At 47.2% G+C, this 23,756-nt stretch overlaps 1 long non-coding RNA gene across 1 annotated transcript; it reads left to right on the top strand.

Annotated features, from left to right (window-relative positions):
* Window positions 1–7,222: 7,222 nt before the first annotated feature.
* On the top strand, window positions 7,223–17,478 carry LOC143660936 (uncharacterized). Its single transcript, XR_013164337.1, has 4 exons — window positions 7,223–7,381; window positions 7,860–7,952; window positions 17,039–17,116; window positions 17,237–17,478. It is a non-coding gene; the product is annotated as an uncharacterized LOC143660936 (long non-coding RNA).
* Window positions 17,479–23,756: the final 6,278 nt, after the last annotated feature.

The following is a 23,756-nucleotide window of genomic DNA, read 5'->3' as shown; positions in this document are numbered from 1 at the left end:
ACAAAAACTCAAAAATGGACAGCACAATAATACCTAATTGTAAAGTAATCATGTTAAAACACTGAATGAAGCTGCATCTGAGCTATAGGTGTTTTGTTTTTTTTTTACTATTATTATTACTTTTATTTGTTTCTCTATATTAACATTCTATGTCTTTTTCTGTTGTGTTGCTAGTTCTTCTAAACCGATGCAAATGTACTAAGAAACGATGATCATGCATCTATATGATGATGTTAAGAATTACTGATTGCATATGTAGAATGGTATGATTTCTAAATGTTGGGTTAATTTCTTTTTTTCTGTTTATTAATAAAAAAAAAAAAGTGACCTTTCCTCAAATCGTATCTCTTCATAGACTGAGCTAGCCCTGTTGTGTGATCAAGCTGTTGATACCACTAATAGTAGATTTGCAGGGAACTTTAGAATTCACAAAGAAATATCTCAAATATTTCGTCACATCGCCCTCCTTATAGCTCTCAAGAGGAGATAGGGTGAATATTATTTTTCAAAATTTACAGCTGAAAAAACTCAGGTCCAAAGTCTCAAATTTCCAATGAATAATATGTGATAAAGACAAAATGTGAATTGAGGCCTCTCTGATTCCACACTCGAGTCACCGCCATGCCCCCTCAAGACTAGGCCCTTCCCACCAGGTGCGTCAGTTACATTCAATTCAACATATGTCTTGGCGAAAGATAATATTTACAGACAGTGCTTGGTGCCTGGTGCTCACTGAATGGTAGCTACCTGCTCTCGTTGTGGCTACTATATGCCAAGCCCTGGGAATACAAAGGTGAACAAACCAGGCCGTTTCCCTTAAAGAGCTGAGACTAGGGGCGATAAAGCAGATCTTGCTGAGGGATGTGAAATTGGAGTGATGTATCTATAAACCGAAGGACACCAGATTACCAGCAAACACCAGAAGCTAGAAGAGGAAAGGAAGGCATCTCCAATGTAGGTTTTTAAGGAAGCTTGGCCTGCCAACAACTTGATTTTGAACTTCTAAATCCCAGAACTGTGAGGCGATACATTTCTGTTGCTTTAAGCCCCCTAGTTTGTGGTGCTTTATTACAGCAGCCCAAGGAAATGAAGACACGGGGATTACTCAGGAAATGACCAGATTAAAAACACTTCTCAGAGTTCAAATGACCAAGGAATGGAATTGGGCAGAGGCAGGAGAAAGAGGCCCGTGGGCGAGGTGGAGTGAGATTACTCGTGCATGGAGAGGAGATGAGAACTCGGGATTAGAGAATGGTTTCTGGGACACCCACTGCCTCCCACCAGGGTATCCAGACGTCCCCTGGCGCCACAGAAAGCTTTTCCCTGAGGGAGGGATCGGAACTGTTCCGAGAGTTTTCCAGGGTCCTGTGCAAGCACTGAGGACTGCCCGTTTGCCTTTGATTTCTCTTCTCTTGGTGTTGTTTTTTCAAATGATCACAAATTCCTGTCATTCTTTGTATGCAACACCCATTAAACCTAAAAGAGTCTCCAAGACAAAGAAAACACCATGGAGAGGACGCATGCCAATAAGTCCGTGACCTTCTCCTGCTGGGGCACTGGTATTTTTAAAGTAACAAACGCGGGATATCATATGTCCCGTCAAGGCTCCTTAACAGAGCTGACCCAACAATTGTCCCGAAGGAGAAACAAGCCAGGAAATGCCCCGCACAATTGGAGGGTGCCCACAAAAACAGAACATCGAAATCCTCTCCCTAATCAGGACGGCAGGGAGCAGGACGTGTGTGTGCGCGTGCATGTGTGTGAAGGAGAGAGACAGAGAAACTGCTTATCATGGCCCTGGGCCCCCGCCACACCCCCTCACAGAAGCAGTAAGGACCACAGGACCTTTGCTTGCACAGCAACACAACTCTCCAAGGATATATCCCAATCAAAGGTCTTTGCCTCAAGGCAAAATTTTGGGCCCCAAGCAGGCCTTCTGGAAGGCTGTGTAAATAACTGATCAAAGCGCCAGGGCTTATTGAGAGCAAGGGCCACAATCCGCGCGGCCAGTGGAGCCAAACACCTGAGCAGGTGGCGCTAAGCCTGGTCCCATCCAGGTCGCTGCCTCCCGGGGCTCCTCGGCAGGCCACAGCCACAGCCACAGCCACAGCCACAGCCACAGCCACAGCCACAGCCACAGCCGGAGCACGTTTCTGCCGCTTTGCTTTTCAGCAGCAAGTGGAGGCAAAGGTTGAGGAAATGGAAATGTGCTCTCTAGTGAATTGGAATATTTTGCTTCCTCTAATCCTATTCAGGTGGTGACTGTAGCAAAAACGAGAAACGGGCCAACAGGCAGGATGGATGAAAAGCCTGATTAGTGCTCTGACAAATGCGTGTTGGCCGAACTGAATTCAAGTCCCAGTGACTCATTATTGACGAAGCCCAAGTTCGGACCCGGGGCTGGGCACCGGCTTGTGTGCCACGGGAGGGGCGCGGTGGCAGGCGCGTGCCCCGAGGAGGAGCCGGGGCCGGGAGCGCGCGGCCCCCCAGCCCGGGCTGGACCGCAGCTGGCCGCGCCCCCGGCGCGTCCTCTCAGTGCTGCCTATGGAGCACCTGTGACTCTGCCTCTCTTCTCTCAGGGCTGGGCTCCAGGTGATTTATTCTCCCCTGGAGTCTCCCTGGGGCCGGGCTTGGGGAGAGAGTGTGGAGAGAGAGTGGGGGGGACCATGCTCCGCACTCTCCATTCCCCCGTGAGGGGCTCCCCAGTGAGCAAAGCTGAGATCACTGCCATGCATGAGTAATAGGCTTTCTCCTTTGCTCTTTTGAAGAGCTCAAAGCACCTAGCAGACAGGATGTCTTCACCCTCAACAACTCCCTCAGGCAGAGTCAGGTTTTGATCCCCCCTCCCATTTTTTTTTAGTAGATGAGAAAATGACAGCCCAGAGCAATTGATCTCTGTGAGTGAGCTGTCTGCATCCAGAAGCTGGGTTGGGGTTAGAGGAAGCAGGCAGGGAAGAGCTGGCTTTGGTAAGACTCTTTATTGAGGCAGAAGATCTCTGGGCTAACCCCATGCTCAATCATTACAGACACAAAAAAGAGATCACAACAGTCATAAGAGTTCTGATATATAAGTCACGCCTTACTCCAGCAGCCAGTCAACTAATAGTTGTTTGCGTATTTTTTTTCTAACTAGCAATGAGGTTCTCTTCTAAGAGGATGCTGCCAGGTTGTGCTAATTAACGGGTGTGGAAGTACCATGCAACTCCATCTAAGCAATCGCAAAAGCCAGAGAAGTGCTGCTTCTTCTGAAAAGAGTACGATTGGCCTCGGGAACTGAAGGCAGACATTCCCTGTCGGAGGTATCTGAGAGATGATTGTAAGTGTTTTCTGCCACATAGATGGAACAAGAAGAGAGGCCCAGGGCTTTTGATTCTCCAGGTTTTCTAGGTGGTGCATTCGCCATTGGGTGACAGTGATTTCCCCTAGTCCTCTTTTGCCTTCGTTATTAGGGACCCTCTTGCTAACCTATCTCACTGCCTCTAGTCTTCCTTCACCATTTTACACCAAAAATGATCTTTTAAAAAGCACAGATTTGATCATGTCACTCCTGTTACTTAAAACATGCAATGACTTCCCATGGTCTTCAAAATGAAATTCAAAATCCTCAGCACGACAAGCGAGATCCCTGCCTATCCCATCATCATACCAAACTGCCCAATACGTTTTACACTCCATGCTGTATGTCAATTACTCATTAATTCATTCATTTGTTCAAACATCAAACTGGCATTTATTGAGTGCTTAATATTTTCCAGCCAATACAGTGGACTGCACCACTCTTGGCACTGCCTAGAACATGATCAAATCATGACTCATGGAATCTCATGGAGTCTTTAGAATTTACTTCTCTCTATTCCTGTAACTCCTGCCTTACCTATTTTGCCAGCCAACTCTACCGCACCATGGGTTATCTCCTCCTTTATCTGTCCCACACCTCTAAATGCCTCTCGTGGGTGCTCCAAAAGGACATGGTGCTTGAAATGGGTGTTGTCTGCTCTGTGTCCCTGCCTGGTTGATGGACGAGCTTTATGAGAATGAGCATTTGTGTCATTCATGCTTTCCCCCAGTGCCTGGCATAGTGCCCAGCGCGTGGTGGCTGACTATCGTGCTCCACTGCCGATAGGAGAAGTCTCCTGGGGGGGCTTCTGGGAGAGAAACCTCTAAAAGCATCTGTCCCTTGTTTTCTCTATCTGGAAATGATGCCTGGAACTGATGAGCCATCTTACTGTCTAAGGGGAACCGGCTTTAGAAGGAAACCAGTGATAGGACAGCAAGGCAGAGAGATGCAAGGAAACTCAGCCTGGGATTCTGGACTTGAAGCTATGTGAAAAGCAAATTTCTTATTGTTTAAACCAATCCGAGTCAAGTTCTTTTCTTTCCATTTTTCCCCTTCTCTTCTCTTTCCTTCTTTTTCCTTCTCTGTACTTCTCCCTCCGCATCCCTTCCCTTTCTCTATTCTTCCTCTTCTCCTTCTCCTCCTCCTCCTTCATTTTTAATTTTTTTAAAATTTATTTGTATCCTCCTTCATTTTTGCTGTGGAAGTCTTCCCAATTCAGAACTCATTGAACTGAATGTGTAGGGCCCAGAACCTGAGTCCAGCTGAAAGCATCCAGTATTAGTGGTTTTGTTTACATGCCATATATGCCTTTATGTGGGCTTTTTGAGGGGAAGAAATTCATTTTGTCCAAACTTGTCTGATTACTCTCCTCTCCCAAGTGTCTAGCTAACACCTATTGCATAGTAAGGAGCTTCGGAAATGTTTGTAGAATTGCATTAACTGGAAATCTATTTCGATCTCTCTCTTTTTTTTTTTTTTACCTAACTCCCGATGCATCCTTGGTCTTTGTACCACATGTTTTGTTATTTGAGTCTGTATTGTTACTCTGTTGTTTTCTCGTGACCCTCCCCATTGCACTACCCACAAAGGTGGTAAGGTCTTGGAGCACCGTGTCTGCATCCCATCTGTTACTTCCTTGGCATCCCACATGACTCTTGGTATTTGTAGGGCTTATAAGTGGCATCTAATCACTGCCTAATGAGCTACTTGCCAAGACATTGCACAATGCTGAATCCATACAAAAGTTCATAGTTATACACTTAACGCGTGTGCCATCCACTCTTGCATGTTTGTGTCTGGTCCTTAATGGTAGAAGTTGTCACCTTCTTCTTTCTCCTATAGGCTGTCAGGCACAGAACTAGCATCCATCGAGGCCTTGTGATTAATAGATGAGAACGTTAGAGTATTGTCTCCCCGCAAATTGAAACCTCTCAAGGCTATTTTGGTGAATTAAAATGTCTCAAGGACTGGTGCGGCAAGGATGAAGCCAATATTTTTATTATCTTTTTCGGGTGGGGGGAGGCAGTTGTGGAAAGTGACACCACGCTTGATATCCTTGTCCAGCCGTAACTACTCTGATGTTACCTGTGGGTGGTTATGGAGCCCAGTTTTATTTTTCAGTCTACCAGATATCTCTACTTTTGATGCCCTGCTCCTTTGGTGTGTCCTTTTGGATCTCTAAGGAATCACACACTCATAACTACAGTTTACTCCCTCCGCCTGCAATTCACACCTTTCCAAATGATCGATTTTTAGGGATCCAACTTAGCAACTTAAATTATTTACACAAACTACTGACAACGCCCCAGGCAGGGAGAGGTGAATACAGGAGCCCATGCATTCCCACTCCTCTGCCACCTGAAACTGAGCATCTCTTACAGATGATGGATTTTGACACCAGCTATAATGCAGTAGGTCCCAGAGACAACATTAAAGTCTTAAAACCAAGAGAAAGCAAGGGATTGGATAAGAGTCAACAAATCTGTCCTCCTTTGTTCCTCCTTATTTTATTTATCTGAGGGTTCTAGCCTCTTGCTCCAATCTGATGAATAGGTTTTCCCTTTGAAGAATGGTTATGCATTCTCTGCCTTTTTTCATTTTCACCCGGGTAGGCGAAGAGGGCGGTGGTGAATCATGAGTGTGCTTCAGTGTTGAGAGTATCCACAATATATACAGGGGAATGACAGAAAGCAGGGCTTTTAAATTTAACCTCCTATGTCAGTGTTCCACAACCAAAAGAAATATCCTAATTTAAGACAACTTTTGACGTGTGAGGCAGTGTGCAACATGCCCTAGGGGATCCAGAGATGTGTAAGACATGCTCGCACCCTCCAGATACTCTGGGGGCTATAAGCAATTCAAAGGAGGAATGAAAACTTACCTTTTTCAAAATGGATATTTTTTATTACTAGAGTATTCACTGTTGTAAAACTTAATAAAAATTATAAGTGTATTTAGTAAAGCGAGCAATATTTCCATTTCCCTATCTCTAATCCCAGAGACAGATACCAGTAAGAATTTTGTTGTAGCCTTTCAGAATTTCTGGGTATATAGAAACACGCATGCATTGTTATGTAATGGGATGATGTCATACCTTCTGTTCTCTCACTTTTATTGGCACACATAGATATATCTTACCCTCATTTCGCGTTTCACTGGCTGCATAATATCCCATTATCTGCATAGAACATAATGCCCTTCATGAGAGACATTTCAATTCTCGGAGGTTTTTAAACTCCATTAGAAACAGTCTTGGATTCAACATTCTTGTGCATTTATTTTTGTGCATTTGCTGGACGAGTTTCGGTTTGAGGAGATCAGAGAATATTTCAGAGAAAAGTTAGGATATTAATAGAGCCACGTAATAGAGGGAACAGCCCGTGCAAGGGTAGAAAACTATAAGGTATATTCAGATGTCCATAAATAGACCTGTTGGTTAAAGTGTAGGTTGTGTGGTCTCAATTTTGGGTAATTGACTTAAAGGAGTTAGGACGAAGGGGAAGTTTGCGAGGGAACATAAATTTGGGTCTAGACATTTTGAGTTAACAGTGACACCGTGAGACATAAGAAGAAATGCCCAGCATCTGTGCGGGAATGGAGGTGTGGATGGAGGGCTGCTGCCAGAGTGGAAGGCACTGGACTTTCCAGGAAGAGCTGGGAAATCTAGGATACATGAAAGAGACAGCGTGAAGGATGGTTCAACAAGGTATCATGATTTTCTGGGTGTGAAGAAAATCAGCACAGTGCGGACACATGATTTCCACATCTAAAAATGGGGACAACAATTACCGTACTCCAGGGGTTTTATAAGTGTTGAGTGAACCAATGAGTAAAATTTCAGTAAGAACAAGTTCCTGCTATAATATAATCTCGTTGGGTCACAGACATTCTCTGTCATCTTCCAAATAATGGTCTGCCCGACAGAGCTTTTGCGTTGCTAGTTGGTAGGATATAAGGAGGAGGATTCCAACGACCTTTTCAGACAGCAACTGTGAAGTCACCGAAGGGAGCTGGCTGGTTTTCTCTCAGTGATTCAACGGAAACGTAAGAGTGGCCACCAAAGATATGAATCTCACCTAAATACTCTGAAATCCTTTCACCTCTGAGGTTATCGAGCTAGATTTTCCCACTTATCTAATTCAAACCCAGCCCCACCCCCCATCGCCAAATTACAAAGAATTGTTTTTTTTTTAGAGAAGAAAGGAAAGATGGAAAGGCACACTCCAAATATTTAGCTAGTTTCAGAAGTATGTGTTATTCAAAGTACCTTCAAGTGCTAGGTTTCTTGAAATAAGAAACTCTGATCATCTGGCTCAGCTGTGTTCCGTTTGGCAGGGGCCCTGAACAATAGCTGTCCACTTCAAGTGCAGAAAATTCAGCTATTTATGGGGAAATAATTACAGCGTGAGTGTCGGGACAGCTAAATTCTAGGCTTAGTGCTATCCCCCATCTAATGGGAACTTCCCTGGGCCTCAGTTTTCTCATCCCTAAACATGATACCTTCACGTTCCTTGTTTGTCAGATTTCACAACCTATGGGCACAAACTTTGTGTAAGGTTGATGGGACAGTCTCACGTGGCCTGTTTTGCACATTTGGAAATAGAAGCCCAAACAGGTGAGTGATTTGGTTTACCTGAATGTGATTCCCCAGAGAGAAAACCAGAGCCAATATCTGGCAGTTGGTTTATTGCAGCTGGTAATATTATCTTCTAGAAGTTCCTACCTGAGTGTGGTTGGGAGTGAGCCTGGTCAGCCGCCTGACTTCCTTCATGTAGATCCCCCCCCATTCACCCCGTGGCAGCCCCTGCGCTCAGGGAGGTCACCGCCGGCTCTTCTCTCCCCACTCCCTCTTTACACTTTCGTTCTAGCCAGCACGGACTATTTGAGTTCTTCTCATAAGCCACTGTCCACCTCACCTCCCAATCTTTGTATATATTTTTGTTTGGTTTGGAGATCTATTCCCCCCACCCTGCTAAAGCCCTTTCCCTAGCTTACTTCTACTCCCCCTTCAGGTGTTTACTTAGCCATTGCTTCTTCCAGATAGTGTTCCCTGACACATCTCAAAAAACTGGATAAGAGGCATTTCTCAGGACCCCACGGCATCCTGCTTTTCCCCAATTGCTGTGATAATAGCACTTACTAGCCCTGATGCTAAGTGTCTGCTTACTCATTTCACAGATGAAAACTATAGTTGATAAGAGTCCCCAAATTGCAGTGGTTTAAAAAAGATAAAGGTTTTTTTTTCTTGCATGTAACATGAACTTTGCAGGTAGATTGGCTAGAGCTGCTGTGGTTGTTTATGGGGTGCAGGGACTCAGGTCCTTAAGATTTATTGCTCCGTATCCTTAGCTTAGCCTCATGGTTGCAAGATGGCTGTTGGAGTACAAGTCATCACACCCATGAGAGAGACAGGAACAGGAGGGACTTTGGGCAGATGGGTCAGCACCCTTTTGGCAACTCTCCTTTGAGCTCTGTGAAAAGACATCTACTTGCCTATGCTTAGCTGGTATGTGTTATCTTTCAGTCACCCTGGGAAAAAATTGGGTGCTGTTCGTAAGATAGGAGAGAGTAGCTGCTGGGTAGGTGATCAGACAGTGCCAGTGTGTGAGGAGATAAGTGCAGAAATGTGTTTAGAAACTTTTATAGCGAGTTCACATTGATGATATTGATCTACAATAGACAGGAAAGAAAACAACAGCTGGTCCTTCACCACCGAGCGTGTGGGAAGCCCTGTCTGCCACAGCTCAGCTGTCTTCCCCACGGGACTGAAAGCCTCGGGAGCGCTTTGCTCCTGGTCTGTTCTCAGGCCTAGTACAAATCCTGATGACCCTCTGAGGGAGAGCAGTCCTGAATCCACCTGTCACCATCTGGATCTTGTTCAGCTCCTCTTCTCTCAGAGGTTTGCATCTCTCTCCTCTCATTTTCCTTCTCATTCTCCTTTCTTCGCTCTCCTCTTGCCCTCCTGGCAGCGTCAACCTGGTCCCTCTCTCTCTCTCTCTCTTTCCCATCCCCTGAATGTGAAGATTCCCCAAGTTACCCCTGAGTTCTTGGCTTCCTCTTTCCATCTCTTCTCTCCCAGGGGCCTTGCTAACTTCAGCAGGATATCGTATCCTGCGAGAGAAGGATCCAGGTCCCCGGCCCCAACCTGGACTCTCCCCTGGCCCCAGGTGTCTTTCAGCAGCTTGCTGGAATGGGTCCAAGCTGAGCTCGCTCTTCCCCCAAGCCAGGCTGACGCCCAGATGTTCCCGTGCCCGGCGCCAGGCTTGAACAAGGAGAGCTCTGTTATTGTTTCTGTGACCCTGCTCATCTTCTTTTCCTTCTTCCTCTTCCCCTTTCTCTTCATAATTGTTACTTACTAGCAATTTCAGGTGCATTTCTCCAGGACGCACACTCTGAGATAGTGTTAAGGATATTGATTTGGGAGAGCTTTGGGGATCAAGCCCCATGGGAGGGAAGGAGGGAACAGGGTTGGGCAGAGGGAGTGTGGGTCCTGAAACAGGTCCAGTGGCTGCCTCTCTGGAGCTGGAATGGCCCTTTGGGGTTGACCCAGGTTGGGCCCAGGTGTGACTCCTAGGTCACACCAGGGAGGACCTGCTGAACCAGTGCACCTGGGTCTGAGGAGCTTCCCAGGACACTGGACATTCAGTGCTAAGACTGGGAGCACCCTGGGCAAACCAGGATGGGTGGTCAACTTCGTATGGTTGTGGGAGGTGGATGAGGTGGAGGCTCCCTCCATTCAGGGTTGCTAATATCAGATGAAACTGGGACATTTCCTTTTGCAATGGTGAAGACAGAAAACTGCAAAAAATTGATTTAATAACTTTTAGTGGCTTTCCACTGTAAAACATTTTTACAGGAGACTGATGGAATTTCCACCATGTTCTCTCAAAAACCTTTGCTATTTTAAGGCTACATGTCCCTTCAAAGCTCGACATCCCCATGCCCCCATGGCCTGATCCCAGCTCCAGGAATGTTTGTTGCAGAGAGCCAGTCTCTCCCTGCCTGCAAAGGGGTCTGTTGCACGCTCCTCTCTACACCTTTGCTCACAGATGCCCTGTTTGGAAGCCTCTCCCCCCACCCCGCCACCTTCCCCTAGCTGTTCAGATTTGCCCATACTCAAGACCCAGCCCCTTGTGCAACCTTGTTGAACCCCTCTAGCTTCTGGGGATTGGTCTCCCTGGAGGCAGGTCAGGCTCCCCATCCTTATACTAGGCCAAGAAGGACCCCTGCTCTGAAGCTCTGGGGTGGGGGACATGGCCCTACTTGTCAAACTAGTGGATTTTGTATTGGAGTAGGGGATTCCATCTGAGTTACTTCCTTCCTCAAAGATATGCTTTGATCACTGTGGGCAATTATTCTTCTGTAATTAGTGGAAGGCCCATCTGCTGTGCACCCAGTCCTAGGCCTATTTGGGACTGACAAAACCTTCTCAGGGCTTCACAATCAATGACTCCAAAATAGGCAGTTTTAGTCACTGACGTCCCAGATCAATGGAACCAGTTTTGCATATGAGCTTAGTATATAAATCCTGGGGTGAGGTAAACATTTGTTTGCTCTGCTAGCTCCTGATTTTTCCTCTCTTTTGATTCCTCAGCTCATTCTCTCTTCTGCAGTTTTATACTTCTCTTCACTGATAACATCCTCTGTTCTGAGTCTCCTACTTTTCTCCAAACCCCTCTAGCTCCATCTGGGGGACGCCCCTCCTCCGTGCTCGCCATGCACTGCAGGGTAATGATCTATCAATCTGCCCCCTCCAGGTCCTTAGGGCACCTTGAGCACAGAGGAGCTGCTTCCTTCTTGGCGCCCAGCATCTGACAGCAGCCTGCCCTATAGTGGGTGCTCAGGACAGTTTGCTGAACCTGTGCCTCTTCTGAAACTAACTAAATATTTGGTGTGTGGACTTCTTCCTCTGCTCTTTGCCACCTCCCGTCTTTCCTCTTCTTTCTCCTATCCTCCCTTCACTTCATCCACCTTCTCAAGTGGAAGACTCCTAAGGGTGCCTGGGAATTCCCACAGTCATAACAATGTCACCTGCTACAGGTGTTCTACAACATGCCTTCCCCAGCCACGCCCCCCTCCCCGTGCCCCCACCAGCCCCAGGTTGAGTTTAATAAGATGAAAAATGTTCACGCCCTTCTCTGGACTGAAGGCTTTGGGACTCACTTGCAGGCAGAAGCACCGCTTGACCAAAACAGTGCAGAAGGAAACCCAGGCAACGGGGCAGCCGCAGGTCTCTCCAGGAGATCATGTCCCTGGGCTTGAACTCCTTTGCTTTAATTTTGTATCTTGACCCAAAATTTAGGATGTTTGCATTGTTTCCAAATAGATACAACTTTTTTTTTTTCTCATAGCTTTATCATGTTTCCAACTGTTACAACTTTTTTTTTCCTCCCTTCTGGGGTGTTGGAAGGTGGCACTGGTACATTTGGGGGTCTTCTCCTCAATACTACACTTATATTTAAAATTAAGTAATATTTTTCTCCAATAAAATTGGCATGAGTAACTGCCAGGACACCCTCCTACATTATTAAAGATCAGAAAAAAATCTCAGGTCCTGTGTCAGATCCTGGCTGGCTGAGAGCAGAGACCTGGGGCGTTATCATTGTTACTGTTTCTTCCGTGGGCAGGCACCGGGAAACAAATGTCATTGTTCCTTACGATAACGATAACGACGATGGCTGACATCCCGGAGGAATGTCCTAGTGGGTCTCCGTATAGAAACTTGGTCTTACATCAGCTCTAGAGAGGTCAATCATAGTCATGTCCATGTGGGCGAGTGAATGGTGGCTCCAAGGTGTTGTGGAACCTGTGCGCAGTGCCGCAACCAGGAAGCACCACCCAAAGCTTACACTCAAGCCTTCTGTTGCCACCTGCCTTGCTTGTCTCACTGTGCCACGTTATCTAGGTATGAGCGATGCTCCAGAGTGCCTAGCCTCCCAGTGTCGCCTCTCACCTGCTGGTGAACGCCACTGTCCTGGCTGGCAATGTCCGGAGCCTTCCCTGCCCAAGCTCACTTTTCCTGGGCCAAAAGCCTGTTCTTTGGTCAAAGATGTGCAAAGAGCTGAGCTTCCCTCCTCCAGTGTCCAATAAAAGCTGCCAGGATACACACGTAAGACCACCTTAAAAGTTTTCAATAGTCTTCTCTTCCTGCCAGTTGTGTGTATTTTCTCTTCCTCTGGGCCTCTCCTCCCACCCTTCCTTCTCTCTCCTGCCCTCTGACTGTACTGAAGCCTATTAATATCTGTTGTCTTGGACAAAAATATGTGCAGTTACTCGCCTGTCCCCAGCCTTTGCTGAAAGAGAATCTGGTTAATTAACATTGATTACAATCCACCAACTGAAAGTAAAAATTGATTGCTGAGGTCCCTAATTTGAATGCACCTATTTCTCCTTATCTCTTGTGAGAAAGAAAGAGACAGAAAGTGTGAGAAGGAGAAGAGGGTGAATGGACAGAGAATATTTTTTTAAGCAGTCCAATTTCCAGGGCCCCTGGTGAGGGGCATTAGTGATGTACCGGTCCTTAGATCTTGCCCACTCGCCTTTGGCGTGGCTGTTTTTCAGCTTGACGTCTAATTGCTGTAAACAGTCGTCGTGTACGTTTGGGCCTTGCTCACAGCTCCTTTCTTTATTGAGAGAGGAGCGAGGGTATTGATTCTGGATGGCCAGGGAGAATGCTAGAGAATATTAGTAAGGAGCGGAGAGAACACAGTCCATAAACTTTTATGGCACAGTGTCAAGCTGGATGGTGAAGACATAAATGAAAAGGACAACACGGGCTGTAATTACCACAAGCCCACATCTGCCGCCGCTGGGAAGGCAGCCCAGGCTGGTCAGGGCAAGGGAGACAGGGGGATGACTTGTCCGGCTCGCAGGAACACGGGCCTGTACTTGTTGCTCCTCATTGTTGAGCAAGAATAGATGGGCAGCAAAAAGCACGTTTCCTGGGTTGTAGCGGATAACATCGACTTTGCAGGGCGGACGTGAGGATTCAGTGAGATGATGTGTGCAAACATTTGCACGGCCCTTGGAAAATAAATGGCTGTCAACAACTCACAGATATTGTCATCATTCTGTTTTTTTATTCAACAAATATTTATAGAGTGCTTTCTATGAGCTGGCACTGTGTTATGCTGGGAATATAGTGGTGTCCCAGCCTCATGGATTTCACAGCTCTGTGGGTAAGACAAATATTAGTCAAATAGTGACCCAAAAAAATGTAAAAATGCCTCCCAGGTAAGGTCTGGGAAGGAAGTGCATAGTGCTATATGAGTGACTCTTCAGGGAATTTCTGTTGTTCTGCTTCTTTAACAATTCACGTTCATTTATCATCTATCTCCCCCACTACACTGCAAGTGCCCCAAGGGTCAGGACTTGATCTGTTTGATTCAGGGTTCTATACCCAGTACCTAGAATAGTGAATAACACACAGTAGGCACTCAATAAATATTGGCCAAATGAATCAATAGCGATCTGCTTAGGGTACAGTTATAGAAATAGTACCAGACTTTTGAGAGTTTATAGTAGAATGGGATACAGAAGAAATACATAACATTTAAAGGCTCCATGGAATTATTTACAGGTTTAGCTACAAAATCAGAGCTAAGCTTATACCTTAAAAACTCTGTTCACCTAGACACTAGATTCACACCAGCCTGGAGCCTGACGTTACCTGTAATGAAAGGAAGTGAGCAGGCAAGGGAACTTGTCATCCTTCCCTGAATTTAGCTGCATCAGCCAGGAGGTGATATGTCTTTGTAGCTCCCATCCTTTTGGTGAGAACAAGTCTCATGGCCTCACCTGGGGAGCTGTGGAATGCAGATGAGTGGTGCATCCAAGAGGAGGCGATGGTGAGCTCAACGTGTCTCTACCATAGTCGCTCAGCAAACACCTAAGGGGACTCCACTGCGTGCCAGACACGGTGCTCTGGGACGGCCAGAGCTCAGAGTCCTCCGAGAGGGTGCCATCTAGTGAGGGGAACACACGCAAAGAACCGTAATAAAAGGCAGATCTTAATTAGTGCCGCAGTAGAGGGACGACAAATGCAACGGGAAAAAAGGGAAAGGAGAAAATCATTCTGCACAGAAAATGGGACAGTTTCAGTAGACCACAGTTAGATTTGAAAGGAGGGTAAAACTACACCCTGGAGTGGCAGAGATAGCTAACCACAGCCCAAAGAGTCCTCTCTGTCCCTGTCCTGCAGTAGACCTGAGGCTGGTAAGCGGCTGTCCAGCCTGGCGCCTACGTTTCCCAGGTGAGGCGCGTGATGACTTGTTCACAGTGAAATGTTAGCCATGGGGGCAGTGGTGACTCCTGGGTCAAATCAGCTAAGAAGAAATGTGCCCTTCCTCCATCCTCTTATCCCCCTCCGTTGGCTAAAGGCTGATGCTCAGAGTTGCCTTGAAAGTCTCATTTTGAGGACGGCTGAGCCACAAGTAGCCTGGTCTCCAAATGACAGTGGGAAACGAACCCGCCCACCCAAACTCCTGCTGACTTAGAACTACCTCGGACACCGTGTGAGTGAGAAGTAAACATCTATCGGGTCTGAGGCGTTCTATATTTTGGGTCAATTTGCTGCAGCTATTAGCTTACCCTAACAGGGCTAGAGTCAGGCAGTCAGTCAGGCCAGAGGGATTTCCAGGCAGAGGGAACAACTAAAACGAAGACTCGGAGGCCAAAAAGTGGTATTCAACCTCTTACACTGTTGGTAGGAGTGTAGAATGGTACACTACTCTGGCAAAGTTTGACGTTTACTTACAAAATTAAAAATACAGTACACTATGGCCCAGAAGTTCCACTCGTACGTATTTACACAAGAGAAATGGAAACATGTGTTAACATAAAGGCTTGTGCTAGGGTGCTCATAGCAGAATAAAACCGAATAGCCAGAAACTGCCCGTGGTCCAAGTGTCTAGCACGAGGTGAATGGATAAAAACATTGTGGCAATTCATGCTATAGAATCCCATTCAGCAATACAAAAGAATGCATTACTGATATACATAGCAGCATGTATGAATATCAAAAACATTAGATTGAGCAAAAGCAGGTAGACACAAAAGAGCACACACTGTGTGATTCCTTGATAGAAGATTCCAGACAAGCAAATCACTCTAGGTTGATAGAAATCAGGATAGTAATTGCTAATGGGAGTGAGGATTGACTATAAAGGGACAGGAAGGAACTTTCTGGAATATGGAACTATTGAAGGATGTTCACGTGGTGATTCAAAACACATCAAATTGTAAACCTAAGATCTGTGCATTTTGCCATATATAAATTTTACTTTAATAGAAACAAAGCAAAGGAGAGCATGCTCAGGAAAAAAAAAATGAATGGACAATTTTTATTAGAGTATGGGATTCTGGAGGGAGAAATAAGGGTGAAATGCAATAGATGTAAGACTGGCATAGAGTTTGGGACATTTAACGCCAAAGGACTTCGGGTTTTATTACCTAATCAACTGGGAGCCATCTGAGGTCAGGGGAGAAACAAGCACAAGCATCAGTTTTTGGAAAGTAAATGGTGACGGTGTGAAGGAAGGAATGGAGTAGGATGACATGTTTTGTTAGGGGCTGGGCCCCTACAAGTCCCTCACTGAGTGGAATTTCCCCTTCGCACGAATGCAAAGGCCAGCCTACAGCGACTGCAGGGGATACAGAGGCTGTGTTTGCCAAAGGTCGAACCGTGAAACAAACAGTTTCTTTCATACAGAGAATATTTTAATCCCTATGACTCTATAGTAAGATCAGGCCATTTGTTATTATGGAAAATGATTTCTATTATTAGTTATGATTACTACTTTTGGACCGTTGAATGCCAAGGCTTGGGAGGAGCTGGGCAGGACTCAGAGAAAGAAATGGTCTGTGAATTTCGCATTTTCCAGAGCTCAACAGTCACTCAGCTTTGCAGCTACTCATTTTATGCTCATCCACTCACACCTCGGACTGTGTTCTTCCGTCTGCGTCAGGGGCACCAACCTGGCAGTAGCTGTGGACACTGGTGCCCAGGGAGGGACCCGGTGATTGGGGCGTATGGGGAAGGCTGCGGGAACTGCTTCTCTAGAAAGCAGTGATGGTGGGCCAGGGCACAGACTCAGAGGGAACCGGTCCTCTCGCTCCACTAGTGAGCAGGTGGTCTTTCTGGAATATGCTGGGAAAGGCAGCGGCAGGAATGCCTCACGCCGTCTGAGTTAGCAGGGGAGCTCACCACACTGATTTACTGAGGGCCCAGAAAAGATGTAAGAACTGCCAAGGCTGCTCGGAAAACCCTTGTTTATTAAACCATAGAGTTAAGAGCTATCTTCTGAGTGTTTGCTCTGTGTCAGGCACTGGGGCACAGGCGTGGAGAAGACAGATGAGATCCCACCTTCGTATCTTCTGTTTCCTTTGTACAACCCAGCAGCAAGTCCATGTCCTGCATTTTCCAAAACAGTCCTGAATTGTGGCTTTTCTCCCCTTTCAACAAAGATGATTCATTAAATGTCAAAACAAATGTGACCTTATTTGAATAACTTTGTCGGATTTGTCTTTTAAACAGATCCAGTAGCCAGAACAACAAATTCTTTGTCAGTCTCAAAAAGCAGGGTCTCATGAGCAGCAGTAATTACTGTATGTACACAGCAGCTGCTCAATAAATGCTTAAAATATTGCCTAATCAAAGTCCCATGGAACACTGAGAGTTAAAACAAGGCAGCTGTTTCCCAGGTCTTCGTCACCTTGGCTGTGAACCCCTAGGAGCTCCCATCCAACTGCAGACTGCGGACATTCAGCAACTTCGTGGTGGTAAGAGCTCCTCCTGAATCGTTACAATGTTTGCAGTCCCATGGTGGCGGGGGGTCTCTCGGTGGCTATGGGGGGCCTCATTTAGTCTGCCAGCTGTCCTGAATGTGTCCTGCTCATCAGGTGAGGAGTCCTTCAGACGAGCCTGGCCCTGCCCCGCACAGCGGTGGCTTGGACACGAGGAATCAATCTTGGAAGGTGCAGATGGTCAGACTTCCTTCCAGACTTCCCTGGAGGTGAGGCTGATTACCAAACATAACTGGCTTTCTCTGGCAGGGAGACCTATTTCCCACGATGGGCAAATCTGTGGACTCCAGACCCCTTTGCCGCACGTGGGCCTTTGTCATAAAGAGCCAATAAACATATTAGAGTCAGACAGGCATCGGTTTGAATCCTGGCTCTGCCACTTACTAATAATGAGACCTAATCCTTTAACCTCCAAGGCTGAGTTTGAATTTCCTGGTCAGTAAATGGAGATAATAATGGTGACTACTTGTATAAGCAATAGGAGATATCATAACAAACACCATACATCTCGCCATTTAAACATAAGGAAAGTTTATTTCTTACTTCTGCAAAGCCTAAGGTGGATGTTTTTGGTTGGCTAGCTCGTCCGTGGTAAGTGATCTAGAGAGCAGAACTCCTGCCAACATGTGAATCTCCCCCTTCTAGGGAGCTGGAGTCCTTTGTTTCCAGCCTTGGAGGAGGCAAGGGAGATATAAATAAAGAGATTGATTGATTGTGTAGATCTCATGAGACAAAGCTATGCGATTTCTGGAAGTGGTGTACGTCATTTCTGCCCACATTCCGTGGGCCAGGATGTATGTTGGTTGTGGTGGCTGCTGGAGAACATCGTTCAGTTGTGTACCTGAGAGGGAAAGGAGAGCTAAATATTAGAAATCATAGCACTCTCAGACACCCTACTGCGTATTAGAAATTCTGTGATGATCAAATGACCTGATAAAGGTAGGATCTCTGGCTCATTGCTGAGCAAAATACAGCTGCAAGTGGATTTCAACTCTACTTATATTCAGGTAGGTATAAAGGTCCAGCCATTTTGTCAGTGATATTTGCTCAGCTGGGTTTATCTGAGCTTATGTTTTTAATCATGAGAGAGAAAACATAACCAAGGGGCTAATGAATATGTAAACAGGATGGACAAGAGAGAAAGACATTGCAATACAGACCTGGAGACCCTGGATTTGTCCCAGCTCTGCTACAAACCAGTTGCAGGAGGCTAGAAAGCCACTGTACTTCTCTGGGCCTCTTTCTCAATCTCTTAAAGGTCAGATCAAGCATCTGAGGCTCCTTTCCAATAGTGTGCCTGCCTATGAGAGCAGTTTTAAAGTTTCTGGAATATTGCAAGCTGGTTATTAAACAAGGCATTAAAATTATACTATACAAACTTACAATTGAAAAATTATATTTTTAAAAAGTGATAACTATTCAAAGCTCACAACACTTCCTAATTATTTGACTACGTTTTAGTATTCCCTCTGCTCTTGAGGTGGCTTACGTCTATGGTATCTTATATGTTAGAAATACTATTTAATGGTGCTCTGCTGGACATCTCTTCCCAGCTCCAAATTTGGTGACATCACATTAGCCCTGAGACCTGCGAAGGGTCTGAGGTTTTATCCTACTCACAAACCAACAAGTCAGTCTGCCACAATTCCATGGATGCTGACAGAAGACACAGGGTCAGAGACCAAGGGCTTTGCTCCGTACAGCACAGCAGGCAGCATGGACATTGTGGAGGTGCTAGTTCCCTTGCTGCTTCCACCGCCTCCCCTCCCCGACTGCACTGAAGGTCACCGGGGGAAGACGGCACAGCAGGTGGCTCCTGTGCATGAAGTGGGCTAGGTCACGGCTGAGAAACCCTGATCTTAAGAACCCCACTTTTTTTTAATGGGCTACCAGCAAACCTGCCCAATTTTGCCCCATGGAGAGGCAGTCTCTCTAGTACACTGGACCACAAATGAACCTACCCTCTGCTTCAAAAGGACACATGATCACTGTCTTCCAAATTTGTTCACTGTACCGGCATACTCGAAAAGATAGGCTAGAACCAAAGCTGTTAGTACTTCTGCTAACTAGATGTGCAGAAATACAAGACGCCGATGAGCGATCGTCTCCAAACAGTCTGTAGCTTGAAATTGGCTATAGTGGGACCGTTTCCATCATAGAAATTGACCAGGGGTGCATATCAGGGCTTCTCCCCATCCCAGTGAACTGGTTGTTAACCATTTCCAAGAACGCCAGTGGTCCCCTTCAGCTCTGCGTTATACTGGCAACACTGGGGTTGCGCTCCCCTCAAATCCCTTGTGTCAAATGTTGCTGGAGAAGTGAAGTGTTCCTATTTCCAGGCCCTTCTGGAGGAGCAGTCTGCTGCAGAACAAAGAATGATCTCTACCACGATTCAAGTCCAGCTCTGCCGGCCGCTGGAGGCTGTGAGCCAGTCACTAACCTGCACTTTCTCTCAGTGACAAAGTCCAGAGCTTTGCCCGTGGTGGAAAACGTGACATCTCACATTCTCAATGTGGGAAACGGCATTCGAGCACGTCGCGTCCACCCGTTCTCCCTAATCCTGCCTCAAAATAGCCCCTTAGTCTTGATCTCTTTCCCAACTGTACACCAAGCCACCAGAATTGAGAGATTTTGAGGAGGTAGGTAGGCTCGGCTAAAAGAGGATCTCCTTTACAACATCCCTCAGACAGAAGAGTTTTCCTCCGAAAATGATAACTACTCCTAACCTGCATATGCGCCTTTACACATGCCGTGTTCCTAATAGCAACACTTCCTACTTTTACCATTTTCTTTTCTAAGTCCTCTGGGAAGTAGCAACAGGGTTTTCCTGCTACCCAAGGTTTGCAGGAGAATGCAGATGGACCCAGAGCCAGGCAAGTGATGGCTTTTCCTACCTGCGGTGAACATTTGTCATCATTCCCCAAAATAGCACAGAGAGAACAAAGACTTCTCTGGGTCTGTGGGCTAGCCCTGGTATGGGTCTGTTTGCTCTGTAGGGGTGGGCTGGGCAAAGAGGGTGGGGTGATTTCCCCCCATCATTCTAGTGGGGGAAAGGCACAGTTCAGTGCAGTTCAGTTCCAGTGGGACCACCTCCCACCCCCGCCACCACCCAATTTGCAATCAGGCCTTCCCCAGACTCTGGAACACAGCCTCACACAGCCACAATCTCCGAGCAGCGGTGAGTGAATGGCAAAGCCTGAAATGATGTCAACAGCTTGTGCTGAGGCCAAGGAAAATATGCGGGGGCCCTCGATGGCTTCATCCCTGGGCTTGTTGCAATGCAGCTGTGAGTAATAAGTTTTCCTTCTGAACAGACAGAGTGCAGTACATCTGAATTCCATCCTGAGCCTACAGACCCTGGGCAGACCTCTTGCACCTTCCCCTTACTCCCCACCCTCCTTGAAGAACGAAAGTTCTCTAAGCAAGTCAGAAGGGGGCATGGGTTGGAATGTGGGTTGGCCAGAACTGGTGGCAATTTAGAAATTTATTTGTGAGGGGCTTAATCAAAATCCCCAAGTCATGGCAGTAGTGGTGGAGGAGGGAGGACTTAGCAGGCAGGGCGCTGGGCGCTGGGGCTGTAAGGGGTGGAATTCCATAGTCCAAGTGGCACTGACAGTTGAGACAGCTCTTTTGATAATCCAAGTCCTTATGCCTACTTTCTCCTGATTTATAGAGGCTTTTGCATTTTGTTTTGTGCTTTGATGGAGGAGAAGCTTGAGTTGCCTAAAATCACTGTTCCAATTTTCTACTTTATTCTACCCAAGGAGACACAGCCGGGTGGTCTCTGCACACCCAGCTCATCCTTAAGTCTCCTAGATGGTGGACAGTAATTCTGCTTCTGATTCTGAATCACACAGACGCAGTCCCGGGGGACTATGTTAAGTACCCAAGCAGTGCATTTTATGGATCAAATGACAAGTGGGTGGAAGCTCTCTTATTTGTCTGAGTCCAGCAGGGCTGCAGAGCCTGGGAGAAGGAGCAGTTAAACATAACTCCCTGGCTGTCTCCTCCTCCTCCCAGCTGTCTCCTTCTCCCCCGACCCTCTCAAAATTGCTCCAGCCAAGTGAAGTTTGGAGAAAGTAGGGTCTGTGTGGCCTGACAACATGATGGGATGCAGGGCTCCCTCCTCCGCACTGACCGCTGGACTGGGCTGGGCGTAACTGCCGCTCCCCAGGAACGCGGCCTCTCCCCTTCTCGCTCCTCTCGCCACCACTGACACTCGGCTTTAATTTTACGATTTGTGTTTATAAAGTAAACATACTTTGGGAAAAGAAGAGGAGCTCTCCCACGGCAGCCGGCCATACCACCTTGTGATTGCACAAGTGAAAGCAGGGCTGCCACTGACCGCTGGGTGCTGGGGAGTCTTCCCCGGGAGACCTAGGTGCTCAGAGACCGTGGGGCCATGATCGTATGCTGGTATCCCCTCTTTTGAGTCACATGCCCCCAAGGAAAGGAGACAGGGCTTTAAGTCTCTGGAAGAAGGGTTAAAGCAGAGCCCCCAAGGCAGACCGTATTTTCTATCGGTAGTGTCCATTCCCTTTCACCAAGAATGAAAATAACCTAACAGCTACCAGTTTCCGAGAACACAATCAGGGCTCCCAGACTTTAGCTGTCATCGTTATTATTAATGTACTACCAGGCACTGTTTTGGTGCTTTACATGTATTTTCTCTAATTCTTACACCAGCCCAGCAAATAAGGTACCACTTGCCCCATTTTAGAGATTCAGCTCAGAGAAGAGAAGTAACGTACCCGAAGTCACATAGCTGGGCTGTGCTAGAGGCTGGCTAACTTCAGAGTCTAAGCTATGGACATGAGAACGCACAGCCTCGTCGTCCTCCTCCCCTTCCCTCTTTTGTGTCTGTTTAGATGGACTGGTCAGGGACTGGCCCCAGCAGCTCCAGATCCACATTATCCACCAGGCCCTTGGCCTCTTCTTGGAGAGAAACTACCTCCTTGCTCCTCCGTCCCCTCAGCCTGTGCACTGGCCTTCGGGAATCTTCTAAGGGCCCTGGACATATTTCTGAGAGGCAGAGCTGTGGAGAGGGTGGACCTTTGGCTTGCTGCCCTTCCCAGCACTCCTCATGGAATTGCTGGAACTACCACTCCGGGTGGGGGTGGCTTGGACCTCCGAGTGTTTCCTCCAGGGAGCAGCCTTCCCACAGAGCTTACTGCGTCCCCACGTCCTTACCACCTGCGCTGTGTGCTGAGGTCCACGCGACTTTGGGAAACGTAGCAGGGTGAGCTCCAGCACCTGTGGGGCAAGGGGAGATGGCAGGAAAGGGGAAGAGGTCATGTGACCAGGCCCTGAGGAGTGGGTCTGAGAAGAGGAGAAGCATGCAGGTCTGTGGCCCACCCAGAGTCCAGCCAGGATCTCTGAAAGCCATGGTCACATTAGCCAGTGGGTTTCCAGGGTCAGTGACTCTCTGAGAAGCCAGAGAAAGAGAGCAGCCTCTGACTCCATAATCTATGTTGGAGGCCCTTCAGACCTAGAGTATGCTTCTTCATAGTATGGGCTTTAGTTTGGCCAAGCAACTGAAGCCTCAGACTGCGTTTGTGTGCATGTGCATTTGTATGTGAGTGTGTGTGCATGTGCACGTGTGTGCATGTGCATTTGCATGTGAGTGTGTGTGCATGTGCACGTGAGTGTGCGTGCATGTGTATGTAAGTGTGTGCATGTGCGCGTGTGTGAGTGTGCATGCACATGTGCATGTGTGTGCGCACGTGCGTGTGTGTGAGAGAGTGTATGTGCGTGTGTATGTGCGTGTGTGCATGTACACGTGCATGTGTGTGCACACGTGCATGTGTGTGAGTGTGTGCACGTGCGTGTGTGTGAGAGAGTGTGTATGTGCATGTGTGCATGTGTATGTGAGTGTGTGCACGTGCGTGTGTATGTGAGTGTGTGTGCACATGTGTGTGCACGTGCACATGCGTGTGTGTGAGAGAGTGTGTATGTGTGTGCGTGTGTGTGTGCATGTGCACGTAAGTGTGCATGTGAGTGTGCATGTGTATGAGTGTGTGCACGTGCATGTGTGTGAGAGTGTGTGCACGTGCGTGTGTATGTGAGTGTGTGCGTGTGCACATGTGTGCACGTGCACATGCGTGTGTGTGTGAGAGTGTGTGCGTGTGCACGTGAGTGTGTATGTGAGTGTGTATGCATGTGCACGTGAGTGTGCATGTGAGTGTGTGTGCGTGTGTGTGTAAGTGTGTGCATGTGCGTGTGTGTGAGTGTGCATGTACACATGCATGTGTGTGCGCACATGCATGTGTGTGAGTGTGTGCATGTGCGTGCGTGTGTGAGTGTGTGTGTACACGTGTGTGCATGTGCACATGCGCGTGTGTGAGAGAGTGTGTGTGCGTGTGCATGTGAGTGTGTGCATGTGCACGTAAGTGTGTGTGCATGACGGTCATCATGAGTCCCAGAGCTCAGCTCTCCCAGGCCTGGAGTGCAGCCAGGAGGTCTCTAAGGTAGAACCTCTGACAGTGTTTGTTGGGAGCAAGGCAGGGTATCCCCATAGAGCCATAGTGGAATAAAAGAATGACTGCACAATGAATAATGGATGAACAAATAATAGATGAGATGGGAAATCTATGTTGGCCTATTATTCTGGTCTCTG

The sequence above is a fragment of the Tamandua tetradactyla genome, chromosome 2, assembly GCF_023851605.1.
Source record: "Tamandua tetradactyla isolate mTamTet1 chromosome 2, mTamTet1.pri, whole genome shotgun sequence".
Classification (NCBI taxonomy): Eukaryota; Metazoa; Chordata; class Mammalia; order Pilosa; family Myrmecophagidae; genus Tamandua; species Tamandua tetradactyla.
Note: the sequence above shows the minus strand (reverse complement) of the source record. Positions and strands in the feature narration are given on the sequence as shown.